General features: G+C 48.4%; 1 long non-coding RNA gene across 2 annotated transcripts in view; it reads right to left on the bottom strand.

Annotated features, from left to right (window-relative positions):
- Window positions 1–928: 928 nt before the first annotated feature.
- The window catches only part of LOC119453410 (uncharacterized), a 30,224-nt gene continuing 24,862 nt past the window's right edge, over window positions 929–6,290 (bottom strand). For both annotated transcript variants that reach the window (XR_007466855.1, XR_005192291.2), the window contains exon 7: window positions 929–1,077. This is a non-coding gene — a long non-coding RNA (uncharacterized LOC119453410). The remainder of the gene's footprint in view (window positions 1,078–6,290) is intronic.

Genomic DNA, 6,290 nt, shown 5'->3' with positions numbered 1-6,290 from the left:
ACGCGCCGCTCTTCAGTATGAGCAGCCGCGATATACTTTCATCAGTGATTCGTACTGGTCGATTAAGCCGTTTAAGACAGTATCATCGCTGTCGCTGCTAGCGATAGCCGAGACCTCCTGCTTATGTTCAATAGCTAATCGATAATCGATCGATGCTCATGTTCGGGTGGCACAGTTGAGCTCCCGGGGAACTTCAGGCTGGCAGGTGAAAATAAAAAAGCCACGTATTTCAGTCTTATAAGACTCTATTTTTTTATTTATTCCCAAGGGCATTACAGAGGGGAGTTGGTTTTGATTACAAAAAAATTGAACGTAAACAGCATTAAATATACATAATATTCTAACTATAAAAGAGGCTAAGAAATTAAAAAAATAGGTTGAATTAAAATTGAATATGGGCTTTTGCGTGCCAAAACCACGATCTGATTATGAGGCACGCCGAAGTGGGGGACTTGGGAATAATTTGTAATAAATTAATATAGTGTACCCTCCGGGGTTGTTTAACGGGCACCTAAGTTTAAGTACACGGGTGTTTTTGCATTCCCCCCCCCCCCCCCCCCTACGAAAAGCGGCCGTTATTCGTCCCCGTGTTGCTTCTCGCGCTCTGTATTATCAGAACCACCTATAATTCCGTTGGATCCACGTCTCTCGAAGCTTTCTCTCTTTAGGAAACACACAGAATCCGAAGCTTTTGGCCCTTGTGTGGTTGTTGTAGCACCCAGGCACGCAGCAGGTGAATCCTCCCATCACACTATGGCTCTACACGAACCATAAACATTGCAAAAATCGCTCGGAAACAGGACGCACAGGCACGCCGGGCGGCTGGAGCAGCCGGATAGTACAAGCATGCACCGCGGCAGCGGTGACGTTGTGAAACTGGCCGGTGGCATTGGTCTATTGAAGAGACGGACAGTACACTCACCTTGCAGGCACATGATAGTAGCACTGTAGTGTGCGCTCGAGAGTTCTACCTGGTCCATTCACTTGAAATTCAGACTTCAAGCAGATGCACGGATTACTTACGTTGAAAGTACTTGAACGTTTCCACAGATACGTGATTGGTCTTTCCCGTAGGAACTGCATCAAAAAGACAGCAGTGTGCACAATGTTTACATGTTCCTTGTATATTACTATGACAAGTGGTTTTTGAGATGATTTCCTTCAGTAAAATGCCGAAATGGTTATGTTTAGCGCCATAACGTTAAGAAGTTTCTCAGGCGTAGGTGATCATGCGCGTGTCACCCCATTTGCTCCTTATAATTTCTTGGTCGAAATTGTTAAGCTATGTTCACGTGAAGATGGCCACAAGAGCAAAGCATTAATCTGTATATTCAGCGACATTGCGTTTGTTCGGAATACGATCATTCCACATGACAGCAATGAATATGTGTGTGTGACACTAAAACGTAATCTAAATGTGTTTCCGATCATAGGCGCTGTTAGATACGGACAATTAACAAACATCCGTCAAGTTCTCCTAACTCAACCGCTCGCTGTCACTTATCGATCCTGGTGCGCAGGGGCGCGTCGACCGTGATATCGGTCTCGTCAAACTGGTTGATTATCCCCACTCATGTGCCACGCGTGGAGCTTTTGTCTCCCCTCGGCTTGACTCTTCCCGAAAGTCAAACGGGAGGGTGTCACATTTCAAGGTGGTTGAGCCAGTTCCAAGCAAAGTTGCTTTGCTACTCTGAAATGCTGTTCGACAGCCACCCGGGACCTACAGCCATCTGAGCGCCTACCAGGCGAGGGGGAAATGTTGGACGAAGGCCACCGTCGGACAATGGAGCCCTTGGAGCGTCTCCATTGGCAGATTATGACTCCACTTCCGCGGGCCCCTACGATTGGATAAAATGACGACACCTGAGCGGACTCGACAATTGGCTGAACATGACGTGACCCCGAGAGACCGAAGGGGTTAAAAGATAGAGACATATCGAGAGGAAGGTGGTTCTTCTAGCCGTGGGCCACAGCGTCCGATTTTCTACCGGCCATAACGATGACTCTTTTACTGTTATCTGCTTTGTTATAATCCTGCGCATAATGTAAATAAACCTCCAGTTCTCAAAGTCCTCCTCACATCGCCGAACTCCCGCACTCAACGGCAAGATCCAATAGCGCCTACATACCTCCCAGAAAGACTTGACCTCTCCTACCTATCCACTTTGTTACAAGGTTACCCAGGGCCTTACATTGTTATTGGAGACTTCAATGCTCACCATTCTTACTGCGGAAGTACCGCAACGAATTGTCGGGGCAGGAACTTGACGGATTTCATAGACATTGAAGGTCTGACTGTCATTAACGATGGGTATCCCACTTACACCTGCGGAACTTCCTACGGCGGTTGCTTATACCTCAATATTGTATCTCAGAGCCTCCTGCCCTCTGTCAGCTGGTGCTCGGATGTAGAAACGCATGGGAACGATCATATACCAACATTTGTGGAGATAAAATGGTTTGCGCAATCAACTGCGTCTGCTGTATGCTGCACTGATTGGTCCACATTTTCTACATGTGTCAAAGAGTATTGCGGCGCCGGCACTTCACCATCTGATAGAGAAGACATCATTGCATCGTCAGTGCAGAAGACATCAAAGCTATCAGTCCACTTACATGCAGAACGGTGATTGATATTGAATATGAATGCTCCGCTTGATCCGTCATCGAGCGGAAAGGAAGTAAAGGGGAATGAAATCTCCATTAGCCCTTGTCTTGTGCCAACGAGCTCAAGGAAAAATACGGCGTCACCTTCAAAAAGTAACAAAGCAACAATGGAGGACCTTCTGTTCGTCGCTGGATCCTCTAAAGCGACTTTCTAGGATCTGGCTTATAGTACGAAGTCTTCGCGCCCCTCCTAAGCAAAAACACCCTTTCTCTGCTCTAGCACATCCCCAATCTCTGACAGAAGTGCAGGTCGCCTAAGACTTCTACAAGAGAGTCACCAGTACAGATAGTTTGACATGTCTAACTTTGGATCGACTCGCGCCACCTCTCAAAGAAGCTTGTCTTGACATTCCTTTCATGATGCCGGAATTGGACGCTGCACTTACTGCTGCGAGACGATTCTATGCACCTGGACCTGACGGTATTTCATATACTACTCTATGCCACCTTGTCGTAGAAGTTCAGAAAGGCTTGCTGTCGTACTATAACATCACGTGGTTATCCAGTAAAGCCCCGAAGCAATGGAAAACCAGCCATTTGGTGGCCCTCCTTATAGCCAGGAAAAGCGCCTTACAAAATGTAATCTTACCGGCCAGTTGCTTTAGGTAGCTGTGTCAGTAAGGTAATGTAATGGATGGTGCTCACTAGATTAGAATGGTTTATGGAAAACAATGAACTTTACCCTGAAATGATGACCGCATTTAGACGCGGACGACCTGCTATAGATGGGGGCCATTGATCTCGTGTCCACGATCGAGCACGAAAAGAGGGGACACCGACTTGTAGGAAAAGTTTTCTTAGACATAAAAGAAGTCGATGACAATGTACTGCGCGAAGCCATTCTTCATGTCCTAAGTAATTTGGGCATTGGCGGCCGTATCCACATGTGGATTGCAAATTACCTAGATGGTCACACAGTCTCCATGTCCACGAATGATAGCGAAACGAGAAGACACGTTGTGGTCCGTGGAGTGCCTCAAGGAGGAGTGCTCATCTCGACCCTTTTCAATGTTGCACTTATTAACGCGACAGGGTAAAGGGTCCCGTGTCGCAGTGACGCCGACAAACCCCGTGTCGGCGTGCATGTCGGCGTCCATGGCGGAGAAAATTATCTGCTACCACTCCGACCGCGCAGGCCCTCCGCGTGGCGCAAGGTGTTAGAGCAGGAGCAGATCATTCCCAACCACCCCGACCGCGCAGGCCTTTCGTCGTGGTGCAAGGGGTTAGTGAACAAAATTTGAATTTCTCACAGTGAAATTTGCGAGAAAAATGTAAACTACAACTTCAGCACAACCTACAGACATGGTGGCGTCGGACTGTTATTTGAATGTACGAGAAAACATAATTCTGCTACGAGGAAACTCAAACACAAACCTCTCTTGCCAGCATTTCTACCATAACACCAGCTCACTTGCGAAAATCTTATGAAGATGGCGCTGGCATCTTCGGCAGGTCAAACGGAGATTTGGCCTGCCAAATGCCTATTGGGCATGCGCGCCCGTTGGGGCAATAGCAAACAATTATTAACATAATAAAAAAAGGTCCTTGGGCCTTCACATTTTAATACAAGACGACATATATTGTCCCTGGAAGCGCGTCTTCCCAGCAATGCATCTCTGTTCCAAAGTGAAGTCGACTTTAAGGGGATCGGTGTAAGCTTGGTCTTTGTAAGCTGGTTTTCCCACGTTCTGTGTTGTAGTGAATGAAGCCTACTGGCCGGATGCGAATGACGCGATGCAAACCGGTCCCGATAACGCTATCGCGTTCTACTCTTAATGGCGAAGCTTAGGCGTCCTCCAATTTTTGGGTTGGCGGAATTGTTTTCTGATACAGTACGCATGAGTACCTACACCGACGATATATGCATATGGGCGCCCACAGTCATGCGACTGCAAAACCGTGCAAGATTGCAGTGAGCTGTTTCTGTCTCGGTGTCAGGGACTGTAACTAGCCCCTGGTAAGTGCACTGCGATAACGTTCACACGGAAGCTTTTGTGTCGGTAACCAATTATTATCAATGTCAATGCCGTCTCATATGCGACCCACCACAGATACCTCAGTGTTGTCGTTGACCCCGGTGTTTCATGGTCGAAGCATGTGGCAATGTCAAAAAGAAAATTAACTGGACTGCTCAAGTTTTTCGCTTTCAGGCAGGTATGAAGTGGGGCCCGTCTGAGCATTCGCTACTCCGGCTGTACCAGGCTCTCTTCGTCGGCTGCATTCATGCACCCTGCCAGTTTTATGAGGTATTGTCCCGTCATGTTGGCGTACGCTGAAAGTGCCCAGGCACAGATGCTGAGAACATGTGTAGGCGTTCCACGTTGCACCTCAAGTGATGATACAATTGACGAAGCGCGTCACCCCTTTGCCTGTATATCTACGATGCGAACCTCTTCGAGTAATTTCGCGGCTGCTGTGCTGTCACCGACACCACCCTTTATCGACTGTTCCTGACATACGGCCGGACTCCACTTTTTCAATCGCCATTAAATGCAAGGAGTCTGCCATACCATTATAAGTTGCCCCAGCTGACCTTCCACGTATGCCCCCATGAGTGATGTCCAAAATAAGGGTGCGTCTACCTATTCCCAGAATTTTAAAAAATTGCGAATACCTATTGGGGGTCTGAGACATTGAACACTTGAATATTTATCGAAAGAATGTGACCCCTTGGTGAATGTGTATACAGACGCGGGCCCTGGCCATGTTACCTGCCCGACCCGGCCCGCCACCCCTTTACCTTAGGCACGAGCCCGGCACCATCCCGGCTCGAAACTGGCCCGAAACCGTGCCTGAGACCGAAAAAGACGTGTTTTCAGAGTCGAGACGTGCGAGGATAACTCGCTGCAAGTTACGTGCACACCACCAGAAAATCCGAGCATGGCCCGGGCCCGCGTCAAAAAACTAGAGCCCGGCCCGGGCCCGGGTCAAAAAGCACATGCCATGCCCGAGCCCGGCCCGAGCCCCTGAAAAAACTGCCCTACCTGGGCCGGGCTCGGGCTTTCGAGTAAGCCCGAGCCCATGCGGTGCTCTAAGACAGTTCACTATATTTAGCGACAGCCTCCTCAAGCATGGACAGTGACGACAAATCCGCTCTGCAACTACTTAGAGTTGTAATGAAAGAAAGCTATTTCAGATAGTTGGCTCTCCAAACTGCCGAGCTATACACTCTAGTGGAAGAGAACGGGAACCGCATTACATTTTAATGGATTCCCAGTCACTACGGTATACACGGCAACGAACTGGCCGATACCAAAGCAAAGAAAGCACTTGAAGAACCAGAGTCACTGCTTACAATTCCTTTTTCAAGAGCGGATTCCAACTACCTTCTCTCAAGTGTCATCCGAAGAGCGACAGAAAAGCACTGGGACAATCCGGATAATCCCTACAGACGACTCCAGAGATTCGTCCCTACCATAAAATTTAGGCTACCACCGAAAACTCAACCCAGCTGTGCCAGTCTTATGCACAGACTAACGCGGGGGTACATGCACCTCATGTGACGCACCGAGTCTTCAGGCTGTGAGCGATGCAACGTGAATGAGACTATGGGTGATGTGCTTTGCGACTGCCCTCAGTACGTGGAAGAGCGTCAAAAGTTGAGCAATGACCTTATGCGCCTC

The sequence above is a fragment of the Dermacentor silvarum genome, chromosome 5, assembly GCF_013339745.2.
Source record: "Dermacentor silvarum isolate Dsil-2018 chromosome 5, BIME_Dsil_1.4, whole genome shotgun sequence".
Classification (NCBI taxonomy): domain Eukaryota; kingdom Metazoa; phylum Arthropoda; class Arachnida; order Ixodida; family Ixodidae; genus Dermacentor; species Dermacentor silvarum.
Note: the sequence above shows the minus strand (reverse complement) of the source record. Positions and strands in the feature narration are given on the sequence as shown.